Source organism: Oncorhynchus tshawytscha, unplaced genomic scaffold (assembly GCF_018296145.1).
Source record: "Oncorhynchus tshawytscha isolate Ot180627B unplaced genomic scaffold, Otsh_v2.0 Un_contig_8066_pilon_pilon, whole genome shotgun sequence".
In the NCBI taxonomy this organism is placed as follows: Eukaryota; Metazoa; Chordata; class Actinopteri; order Salmoniformes; family Salmonidae; genus Oncorhynchus; species Oncorhynchus tshawytscha.
The window spans coordinates 109,236-121,995 of record NW_024609381.1 but is presented as its reverse complement, the minus strand read 5'-3'; the positions used below and the strand labels follow the sequence as shown (position 1 = coordinate 121,995).

General features: G+C 47.2%; 1 pseudogene; it reads right to left on the bottom strand.

The window, feature by feature from the left end:
• The window catches only part of LOC112236524, a 127,714-nt pseudogene that overhangs the window by 20,386 nt on the left and 94,568 nt on the right, over window positions 1-12,760 (bottom strand).

Genomic DNA, 12,760 nt, shown 5'->3' with positions numbered 1-12,760 from the left:
AAACCCTCAATAACATTCTACTGCTGGGGAAACCCTCACTGCTGGGGGAGACCCTCAATAACATTCTACTGCTGGGGGAAACCCTCAATAACATTCTACTGCTGGGGAAACCCTCAATAACATTCTACTGCTGGGGGGAAACCCTCAAAAACATTCTACTGCTGGGGGAAACCCTCAATAACATTCTAATTCTGGGGGAAACCCTCACTGCTGGGGGAACCCTCAATAACATTCTACTGCTGGGGGAAACCCTCAATAACATTCTACTGCTGGGGGAAACCCTCAATAACATTCTACTGCTGGAGGAAACCCTCAATAACATTCTACTGCTGGAGGAAACCCTCAATAACATTCTACTGCTGGGGGAAACCCTCAATAACATTCTACTGCTGGGGAAACCCTCAATAACATTCTACTGCTGGGGGAAACCCTCAATAACATTCTACTGCTGGGGGAAACCCTCAATAACATTCTACTGCTGGGAGAAACCCTCACTGCTGGGGGAAACCCTCAATAACATTCTACTGCTGGGGAAACCCTCAATAACATTCTACTGCAAGGGAACCCCTCAATAACATTCTACTGCTGGGGAACCCTCAATAACATTCTACTGCTGGGAGAAACCCTCAATAACATTCTACTGGGGAAAACCCTGCTGGGAGAAACCCTCAATAACATTCTACTGCTGGGGAAACCCTAACTGCTGGGGGAAACCCTCAATAACATTATACTGCTGGGGGAAACCCTCAATAACATTCTACTGCTGGGGAGACCCCACTTCTACTGGGGGAAACCCTCAATAACATTCTACTGCTGGGGAAACCCTCAATAACATTCTACTGCTGGGGAAACCCTCAATAACATTCTACTGCTGGGGAAACCCTCAATAACATTATACTGCTGGGGAAACCCTCAATCACTACTGGGGGAAACCCTCAATAACATTTTACTGCTGGGAGAAACCCTCAATAACATTCTACTGCTGGGGGAAACCCTCAATAACATTCTACTGCTGGGGAGACCCTCAATAACATTCTACTGCTGGGGAAACCCTCAATAACATTTACTGCTGGGGAAACCCTCAATAACATTCTACTGCTGGGGGAAACCCTCAATAACATTCTACTGCTGGGGGAAACCCTCAATAACATTCTACTGCTGGGGAAACCCTCAATAACATTCTACTGCTGGGGAAACCCTCAATAACATTCTACTGCTGGGGAAACCCTCAATAACATTCTACTGCTGGGGGAAACCCTCAATAACATTCTACTGCTGGGGGAATCCCCTCAATAGCATTCTACTGCTGGAGGAAACCCTCACTGCTGGGGGAACCCTCAATAACATTCTACTGCTGGGGGAAACCCTCAATAACATTCTACTGCTGGGGAAACCCTCAATAACATTCTACTGCTGGGGGAAACCCTCAATAACATTCTACTGCTGGGGGAAACCCTCAATAACATTCTACTGCTGGGGGAAACCCTCAATAACATTCTACTGCTGGGGAAAACCCTCAATAACATTCTACTGCTGGGGAAACCCTCAATAACATTCTACTGCTGGGGGAAACCCTCAATAACATTCTACTGCTGGGGGAAACCCTCAATAACATTCTACTGCTGGGGGAAACCCTAACTGCTGGGGGAAACCCTCAATAACATTCTACTGCTGGGGGAGACCCTCACTACTGGGGGAAACCCTCAATAACATTCTACTGCTGGGGGAAACCCTCAATAACATTCTACCGCTGGGGAAAACCCTCAATAACATTCTACTGCTGGGGAAACCCTCAATAACATTCTACTGCTGGGAGAAACCCTCAATAACATTCTACTGCTGGGGAAAACCCTCACTGCTGGGGGAGACCCTCAATAACATTCTACTGCTGGGGGAAACCCTCAATAACATTCTACTGCTGGGGGAAACCCTCAATAACATTCTACTGCTGGGGAAACCCTCAATAACATTCTACTGCTGGGGGAACCCCTCAATAACATTCTACTGCTGGGGAAACCCTCAATAACATTCTACTGCTGGGGAAAACCCTCACTGCTGGGGGAAACCCTCAATAACATTCTACTGCTGGGGGAAACCCTCAATAACATTCTACTGCAAGAGGAAACCCTCAACAACATTCTACTGCTGGGGGAAACCCTCAAAAACATTCTACTGCTGGGGGAAACCCTCAATAACATTCTAATTCTGGGGGAAACCCTCACTGCTGGGGAAACCCTCAATAACATTCTACTGCTGGGGAAACCCTCAATAACATTCTACTGCTGGGAGAAACCCTCAACATTCTACTGCTGGGGAAACCCTCAATAACATTCTACTGCTGGGGGAAACCCTCACTACTGGGGAACCCTCAATAACATTCTACTGCTGGGGAAACCCTCAATAACATTCTACTGCTGGGAGAAACCCTCAATAACATTCTACTGCTGGGGAAACCCTCACTGCTGGGAGAAACCCTCAATAACATTCTACTGCTGGGGAAACCCAATAACATTCTACTGCTGGGGGAAACCCTCAATAACATTATACTGCTGGGGGAAACCCTCAATAACATTCTACTGCTGGGGAGACCCTCACTACTGGGGGAAACCCTCAATAACATTCTACTGCTGGGGAAACCCTCAATAACATTCTACTGCTGGGGAAACCCTCAATAACATTCTACTGCTGGGGAAACCCTCAATAACATTATACTGCTGGGGGAAACCCTCACTTATACTGGGGGAAACCCTCAATAACATTTTACTGCTGGGAGAAACCATCAATAACATTCTACTGCTGGGGAGACCCTCAATAACATTCTACTGCTGGGGGAAACCCTCAATAACATTCTACTGCTGGGGAAACCCTCAATAACATTCTACTGCTGGGGGAAACCCTCAATAACATTCTACTGCTGGGGAAACCCTCAATAACATTCTACTGCTGGGGAAACCCTCAATAACATTCTACTGCTGGGGGAAACCCTCACTACTGGGGAAACCCTCAATAACATTCTACTGCTGGGGAAACCCTCAATAACATTCTACTGCTGGGGGAAACCCTCAATAACATTCTACTGCTGGGGAAACCCTCAATAACATTATACTGCTGGGGGAAACCCTCACTGCTGGGGGAAACCATCAATAACATTCTACTGCTGGGGGAAACCCTCAATAACATTCTACTGCTGGGGGAAACCCTCACTGCTGGGGGAAACCATCAATAACATTCTACTGCTGGGGGAAACGCTACGTTTTTTAAATGTATTTTAGGAACAAATTCTTATTTACAATGATGGCCTAGGAACAGTGGGTTAACTGGTCTAGGAACAGTGGGTTAACTGGTCTAGGAACAGTGGGTTAACTGGCCTAGGAACAGTGGGTTAACTGGCCTAGGAACAGTGGGTTAACTGGTCTAGGAACAGTGGGTTAACTGGCCTAGGAACAGTGGGTTAACTGGCCTAGGAACAGTGGGTTAACTGGCCTAGGAACAGTGGGTTAACTGGTCTAGGAACAGTGGGGTTAACTGGTCTAGGAACAGTGGGTTAACTGGTCTAGGAACAGTGGGTTAACTGGTCTAGGAACAGTGGGTTAACTGGCCTAGGAACAGTGGGTTAACTGCCTTGTTCAGGGGCAGAACGACAGATGTTTTACCTTGTCAGCTCGGGATTCGATCTTGCAACCTTTCGGTTACTGGCCCAACGCTCTAACCACTAGGATACCTGCCGTCCACTGTCTATACACACCATCCTATTATAACTACTGTCTATACAAATCATCCTATACAACTACTGTCTATACACACCATCCTATATAACTACTGTGTGCATGTCTGCTTGCATTTGTGTGTGTGTGTGTGTGTGTGTGTGTGTGTGTGTGTGTGTGTGTGTGTGTGTGTCTGTGTGTGTGTGTGTGTGTGTGTGTGTGTGTCTCTGTGTGTGTGTGTGTGTGTGTGTGTCTCTTGCAACCTTTCGGTTACTGGCCCAACGCTCTAACCACTAGGATACCTGCCGTCCACTGTCTATACACACCATCCTATTATAACTACTGTCTATACAAATCATCCTATTATAACTACTGTCTATACAAATCATCCTATACAACTACTGTCTATACACACCATCCTATATAACTACTATGTGCATGTCTGCTTGCATTTGTGTGTGTGTGTGTGTGTGTGTGTGTGTGTGTGTGTGTGTGTGTGTGTGTGTGTGTGTGTGTGTGTGTGTGTCTCTGTGTGTGTGTGTGTGTGTGTGTCTCTTGCAACCTTTCGGTTACTGGCCCAACGCTCTAACCACTAGGATACCTGCCGTCCACTGTCTATACACACCATCCTATTATAACTACTGTCTATACAAATCATCCTATACAACTACTGTCTATACACACCATCCTATATAACTACTGTGTGCATGTCTGCTTGCATTTGTGTGTGTGTGTGTGTGTGTGTGTGTTGTGTGTGTGTGTGTCTCTGTGTGTATGTGTGTGTGTGTGTGTCTCGGTACCTGCTCCTATCACCCTCTCGATGCGTATTCTAGAAGGATCTATCTCCTTGGTGAACTCGTGGACAGCCTGCGTTGGGTCTTCATATGTGTCAGGATCCACATACGTCTTGATACCAGGGAAAGGAAGCACGTTCTGAAAGTGAGCCCTCCTCTTATCGTCTGACTGCATCTTAGCCTTGATGAACACCTGACACCTGGACCAGGAGAGAGACACACAGCGGACGATGTCAGGTTCCTGTCTGGCTACATTACAGACAGGTAGAGGTTCCTGTCTGGCTACATTACAGACAGGTAGAGGTTCCTGTCTGGCTACATTACAGACAGGTAGAGGTTCCTGTCTGGCTACATTACAGACAGGTAGAGGTTCCTGTCTGGCTACATTACAGACAGGTAGAGGTTCCTGTCTGGCTCTGGCTAGATTACAGACAGGTAGAGGTTCCTGTCTGGCTACATTACAGACAGGTAGAGGTTCCTGTCTGGCTACATTACAGACAGGTAGAGGTTCCTGTCTGGCTACATTACAGACAGGTAGAGGTTCCTGTCTGGCTACATTACAGACAGGTAGAGGTTCCTGTCTGGCTACATTACAGACTGGTAGAGGTTCCTGTCTGGCTACATTACAGACAGGTGAGGTTCCTGTCTGGCTACATTACAGACAGGTCTGGCTAGGTTCCTGTCTGGCTACATCCTGTCTGGCTACATTACAGACAGGTAGAGGTTCCTGTCTGGCTACATTACAGACAGGTAGAGGTTCCTGTCTGGCTACATTACAGACAGGTAGAGGTTCCTGTCTGGCTACATTACAGACAGATAGAGGTTCCTGTCTGGCTACATTACAGACAGGTAGAGGTTCCTGTCTGGCTACATTACAGACAGGTAGAGGTTCCTGTCTGGCTGTTACAGACAGGTAGAGGTTCCTGTCTGTCTGACAGCCTGTCATTACAGACAGGTAGAGGTTCCTGTCTGGCTTACATTTCCTGTCTGGCTACAGACAGGTAGAGGTTCCTGTCTGGCTACATTACAGACAGGTAGAGGTTCCTGTCTGGCTACATTACAGACAGGTAGAGGTTCCTGTCTGGCTGTTACAGACAGGTAGAGGTTCCTGTCTGGCTACATTACAGACAGGTAGAGGTTCCTGTCTGGCTACATTACAGACAGGTAGAGGTTCCTGGCTACATTACAGACAGGTAGAGGTTCCTGTCTGGCTACATTACAGACAGGTAGAGGTTCAGTCTGGCTACATTACAGACAGGTAGAGGTTCCTGTCTGGCTACATTACAGACAGGTAGAGGTTCCTGTCTGGCTACATTACAGACAGGTAGAGGTTCCTGTCTGGCTACATTACAGACAGGTAGAGGTTCCTGTCTGGCTACATTACAGACAGGTAGAGGTTCCTGTCTGGCTACATTACAGACAGGTAGAGGTTCCTGTCTGGCTACATTACAGACAGGTAGAGGTTCCTGTCTGGCTGACAGGTAGAGGTTCCTGTTTGAACTGAATTACAGGTAGAGGTTCCTGTCTGGCTACATACAGACAGAGAGAGGTTCCTGTCTGGCTACATTACAGACAGGTAGAGGTTCCTGTCTGGCTACATTACAGACAGGTAGAGGTTCCTGTCTGGCTACATTACAGACAGGTAGAGGTTCCTGTCTGGACAGGTAGAGGTTCCTGTCTGGCTACATTACAGACAGGTAGAGGTTCCTGTCTGGCTACATTACAGACAGGTAGAGGTAGAAAGGTCCTGTCTGGCTACATTACAGACAGGTAGAGGTTCCTGTCTGGCTACATTACAGACAGGTAGAGGTTCCTGTCTGGCTACATTACAGACAGGTAGAGGTTCCTGTCTGGCTACATTACAGACAGGTAGAGGTTCCTGTCTGGCTACATTACAGACAGGTAGAGGTTCCTGTCTGGCTACATTACAGACAGTAGAGGTTCCTGTCTGGCTACATTACAGACAAAAAAACTGAGCAAACTAGTAGAGGTTCCTGTCTGGCTAAATTACAGACAGGTAGTGGGTTCCTGTCTGGCTACATTACAGACAGGTAGAGGTTCCTGTCTGGCTACATTACAGACAGGTAGAGGTTCCTGTCTGGCTACATTACAGACAGGTAGAGGTTCCTGTCTGGCTACATTACAGACAGCAGGTAGAGGTTCCTGTCTGGCTACATTACAGACAGGTAGAGGTTCCTGTCTGGCTACATTACAGACAGGTAGAGGTTCCTGTCTGGCTACATTACAGACAGGTAGAGGTTCCTGTCTGGCTACATAACCCTGTCTGGCTACATTACAGACAGGTAGAGGTTCCTGTCTGGCTACATTACAGACAGGTAGAGGTTCCTGTCTGGCTACATTACAGACAGGTAGAGGTTCCTGTCTGGCTACATTACAGACAGGTAGAGGTTCCTGTCTGGCTACATTACAGACAGGTAGAGGTTCCTGTCTGGCTACATTACAGACAGGTAGAGGTTCCTGTCTGGCTACATTACAGACAGGTAGAGGTTCCTGTCTGGCTACATTACAGACACACATCAGGTAGAGGTTCCTGTCTGGCTACATTACAGACAGGTAGAGGTTCCTGTCTGGCTACATTACAGACAGGTAGAGGTTCCTGTCTGGCTACATTACAGACAGGTAGAGGTTCCTGTCTGGCTACATTACAGACAGGTAGAGGTTCCTGTCTGGCTACATTACAGACAGGTAGAGGACAGGTTTCCTGTCTGGCTACATTACAGACAGGTTTCCTGTCTGGCTACATTACAGACAGGTAGAGGTTCCTGTCTGGCTACATTACAGACAGGTAGAGGTTCCTGTCTGGCTACATTACAGACAGGTAGAGGTTCCTGTCTGGCTACATTACAGACAGGTAGAGGTTCCTGTCTGGCTACATTACAGACAGGTAGAGGTTCCTGTCTGGCTACATTACAGACAGACAGGTAGAGGTTCCTGTCTGGCTACATTATTTCCTGTCTGGCTACATTACAGACAGGTAGAGGTTCCTGTCTGGCTACATTACAGACAGGTAGAGGTTCCTGTCTGGCTACATTACAGACAGGTAGAGGTTCCTGTCTGGCTACATTACAGACAGGTAGAGGTTCCTGTCTGGCTACATTACAGACAGGTTCCTGTCTGGCTAGACAGGTAGTTCCTGTCTGGCTACATTACAGACAGGTAGAGGTTCCTGTCTGGCTACATTACAGACAGGTAGAGGTTCCTGTCTGGCTCACATTACTTTAGAGGTTCCTGTCTGGCTAAGGTAGAGGTTCCTGTCTGGCTACATTACAGATAATTACATCAGGTAGAGGTTCCTGTCTGGCTACATTACAGACAGGTAGAGGTTCCTGTCTGGCTACTGTCTGGCTACATTACAGACAATCAGGTAGAGGTTCCTGTCTGGCTACATTACAGACAGGTAGAGGTTCCTGTCTGGCTACATTACAGACAGGTAGAGGTTCCTGTCTGGCTACATTACAGACAGGTAGAGGTTCCTGTCTGGCTACATTACAGACAGGTAGAGGTTCCTGTCTGGCTACATTACAGACAGGTAGAGGTGTCCTGTCTGGCTACATTACAGACAGGTAGAGGTTCCTGTCTGGCTACAGTACAGACAGGTTTCCTGTCTGGCTACATTACAGACAGGTAGAGGTTCCTGTCTGGCTACATTACAGACAGGTAGAGGTTCCTGTCTGGCTACATTACAGACAGGTAGAGGTTCCTGTCTGGCTACATTACAGACAGGTAGAGGTTCCTGTCTGGCTACATTACAGACACATCAGGTAGAGGTTCCTGTCTGGCTACATTACAGACAGGTAGAGGTTCCTGGGCACATGACAGGTTCCTGTCTGGCTACATTACAGACAGGTAGAGGTTCCTGTCTGGCTACATTACAGACACTGAGGTAGTTCCTGTCTGGCTACATTACAGACAGGTAGAGGTTCCTGTCTGGCTACATTACAGACAGGTAGAGGTTCCTGTCTGGCTACATTACAGACAGGGTAGAGGTTCCTGTCTGGCTACATTACAGACAGGTAGAGGTTCCTGTCTGGCTACATTACAGACAGGTAGAGGTTCCTGTCTGGCTAGATAATCAGACAGGTAGAGGTTCCTGTCTGGCTACATTACAGACAGGGCAGAGGTTCCTGTCTGGCTACATTACAGACAGGTAGAGGTTCCTGTCTGGCTACATTACAGACAGGTAGAGGTTCCTGTCTGGCTACATTACAGACAGGTAGAGGTTCCTGTCTGGCTACATTACAGACAGGTAGAGGTTCCTGTCTGGCTACATTACAGACAGGTAGAGGTTCCTGTCTGGCTACATTACAGACAGGTAGAGGTTCCTGTCTGGCTAATTACAGACATGGTAGAGGTTCCTGTCTGGCTAGTAAGCAGACAGGTAGAGGTTCCTGTCTGGCTACATTACAGACAGGTAGAGGTTCCTGTCTGGCTACATTACAGACAGGTAGAGGTTCCTGTCTGGCTACATTACAGACAGGTAGAGGTTCCTGTCTGGCTACATTACAGACAGGTAGAGGTTCCTGTCTGGCTACATTACAGACAGGTAGAGGTTCCTGTCTGGCTACATTACAGACAGGTATCACATGTCTGGCTTTAGGTAGAGGTTCCTGTCTGGCTACATTACAGACAGGTAGAGGTTCCTGTCTGGCTACATTACAGACAGGTAGAGGTTCCTGTCTGGCTACATTACAGACAGGTAGAGGTTCCTGTCTGGCTACATTACAGACAGGTTAGTACATTACAGACAGGTAGAGGTTCCTGTCTGGCTACATTACAGACACACATCAGACAGGTTTCCTGTCTGGCTACATTACAGACAGGTAGAGGTTCCTGTCTGGCTACATTACAGACAGGTAGAGGTTCCTGTCTTTAGTTACAGACAGGTAGAGGTTCCTGTCTGGCTACATTACAGACAGGTAGAGGTTCCTGTCTGGCTACATTACAGACAGGTAGAGGTTCCTGTCTGGCTACATTACAGACAGGTAGAGGTTCCTGTCTGGCTACATTACAGACAGGTAGAGGTTCCTGTCTGGCTACATTACAGTCAGGTAGAGGTTCCTGTCTGGCTACATTACAGACAGGTAGAGGTTCCTGACTATATTACAGACAATCTGGCTACATTACAGACAGGTAGAGGTTCCTGTCTGGCTACATTACAGACAGGTAGAGGTTCCTGTCTGGCTACATTACAGACAGGTAGAGGTTCCTGTCTGGCTACATTACAGACAGGTAGAGGTTCCTGTCTGGCTACATTACAGACACACATCAGGTAGAGGTTCCTGTCTGGCTACATTACAGACAGGTAGAGGTTCCTGTCTGGCTACATTACAGACAGGTAGAGGTTCCTGTCTGGCTACATTACAGACAGGTAGAGGTTCCTGTCTGGCTACATTACAGACAGGTAGAGGTTCCTGTCTGGCTACATTACAGACAGGTAGAGGTTCCTGTCTGGCTACATTACAGACATGGTAGTTCCTGTCTGGCTGGTACATTACAGACAGGTAGCCTGTCTGGCTACATTACAGACAGGTAGAGGTTCCTGTCTGGCTTTACAGACAGGTAGAGGTTCCTGTCTGGCTACATTACAGACAGGTAGAGGTTCCTGTCTGGCTACATTACAGACAGGTAGAGGTTCCTGTCTGGCTACATTACAGACAGGTAGAGGTTCCTGTCTGGCTACATTACAGACAGGTAGAGGTTCCTGTCTGGCTACATTACAGACAGGTAGAGGTTCCTGTCTGGCTACATTACAGACAGGTAGAGGTTCCTGTCTGGCTACATTACAGACAGGTAGAGGTTCCTGTCTGGCTGTCATTACAGACAGGTAGAGGTTCCTGTCTGGCTACATTACAGACAGGTAGAGGTTCCTGTCTGGCTACATTACAGACAGGTCAGAGGTTCCTGTCTGGCTACATTACAGACAGGTAGAGGTTCCTGTCTGGCTACATTACAGACAGGTAGATTCCTGTCTGGCTACATTACAGACAGGTGAGGTTCCTGTCTGGCTACATGTACAACAGGTAGAGGTTCAATGTCAATGGTAGTGGTAACATTAGTCAGACATGTGTCAGATCTCACAAAGCCTGGATAGATTAACTGCTCTGATGCCTGACTGCACAGTTGATGATGTGGCATTCAACCATTGGTTGATGCAATGCAATGACTGAACATCTAGTCGGGCAGGAAGTGGACCAGCATGCAGGGAGTACAGTGGAGTTATCCACCACAGCATACGGGCTGAAATCAAAAGTAGTGCACTATTGGTGTCCCATTTGGGACTCATCCTATGTCGTAGCCCAGTCCCAATCTGAGCCTCCTGTCAGTGTCCCATTTGGGACTCATCCTCTGTCGTAGCCCAGTCCCAATCTGAACCTCCTGTCAGAGTTCATACACTCTCTGTCAGTCAGTAGTAGCTACAGACAGACAGGGGAGTAACCAATGAGAGGACACAACCAGACAGCCAGCAGCCAGCAGCTGGATTGCATGCAGGGTAATTAGGCATAAAAGTGTCCCAGCCAATGGGAACATCAGAAGGACAGCTTGGCGGAGGTGGGGGGGGGTCCATTAAAACCTGCCTGGTTGAACCGATTTGAACTGAATCACACTCAGGAATAATGAGAGAAGAGGGGTAGAGAAAGAGAGAGAGAATAGAAAGGGGAGAGAAGGAGAGAGAGGAGTGGTGGGGGAGAGAGGGGAGGAGAGGGAAGAGAGGAGAGGAGAGAGAGGGGGAGGAAGTGGGAGAGGGAGGGAAAGGGGAGAGAAGGAGAGAGAGGAGTGGTGGGGGAGAGAGGGGAGGAGAGGGAAGAGAGGAGAGGAGAGGGGAAGTGGGAGAGGGAGGGAAAGGGGAGAGAAGGAGAGAGAGGAGTGGTGGGGGAGAGAGGGGAGGAGAGGGAAGAGAGGAGAGGAGAGAGAGGGGGAGGAAGTGGGAGAGAAAGAGGAATGGTTGAAGAGCGAGGGGAGAGAAGAGAGATGGCGAGGGAGAGGGAGAGAGTCCTGGGGCTCTGTTCACATACACAAACAGACCACACAGAGCCCCAGGACAGCAACACAATCAGACACCAACCAAATCACGAGAAAACAAAAAGATAATTACTTGACAAATTGGAAAGAATTAACAAAAAAACTGAGCAAACTAGAATGCTATTTGTTCCTAAACAGAAGTACACAGTGGCAGAATACCTGTCCACTGTGACTGACCCAAACTTAAGGAAAGCTTTGACTATGTACAGACTTAGTGAGCATAGCCTTGCTATTGAGAAAGGCTGCCGTAGGCAGACATGGCTCTCAAGAGAAGACAAGGCTATGTGCTCACTGCCCACAAAATGAGGTGGAAACTGAGCTGCACTTCCTAACCTCCTGTCCAATGTATGACCATATTAGAGAGACATATTTCCCTCAGATTAGACAGACCCACAAAGAATTCGAAAACAAACCAGATTTTGATTAATTCCCATATCTACTGGGTGAAATTCCACAGTGTTTCATCACAGCAGAACGATTTGTGACCTGTTGCCACAAGAAAAGGTCAACCAGTGAAGAACAAACACCATTGTAAATACAACCCATATTTATGTTTATTTATTTTCCCTTTTGTACTTTCACTGTCTGCACATCATTACAACACTGTGTATATATACATCATATGACATTTGAGATGTCTTTATTCTTTTGGAACTTCTGTGAGTTTAATGTTTACTGTTAAATTTTTATTCATTATTTCAATTTTGTATATTATCTATTTCACTTGCTTTGGCAATGTTAATAACATATGTTTCCCATGCCAACAAAACAGAGTTTTTGGGATATAAAGAGGGAATTTATCGAACAAAACAAACATTTATTGTGTAGTTGGGACTCTTGTGAGTGCAACCATATGAAGATCATCAAAGGTAAGTGAATAATTTTAGCACTGTTTCTGACTTTTGTAATTCCTTTACTTGGATTTAAAATGTTTGTATACTTTAGTAAGCAGGGCACTGTCCTCAGACAATCACATGGTATGCTTTAGTAAGCAGGGCGCTGTCCTCAGATAATCACATGGTGTGCTTTAGTAAGCAGGGCACTGTCCTCAGACAATCACATGGTGTGCTTTAGTAAGCAGGGCACTGTCCTCAGACAATCACATGGTGTGCTTTAGTAAGCAGGGCACTGTCCTCAGACAATCACATGGTGTGCTTTAGTAAGCAGGGCACTGTCCTCAGACAATCACATGGTGTGCTTTAGTAAGCAGGGCACTGTCCT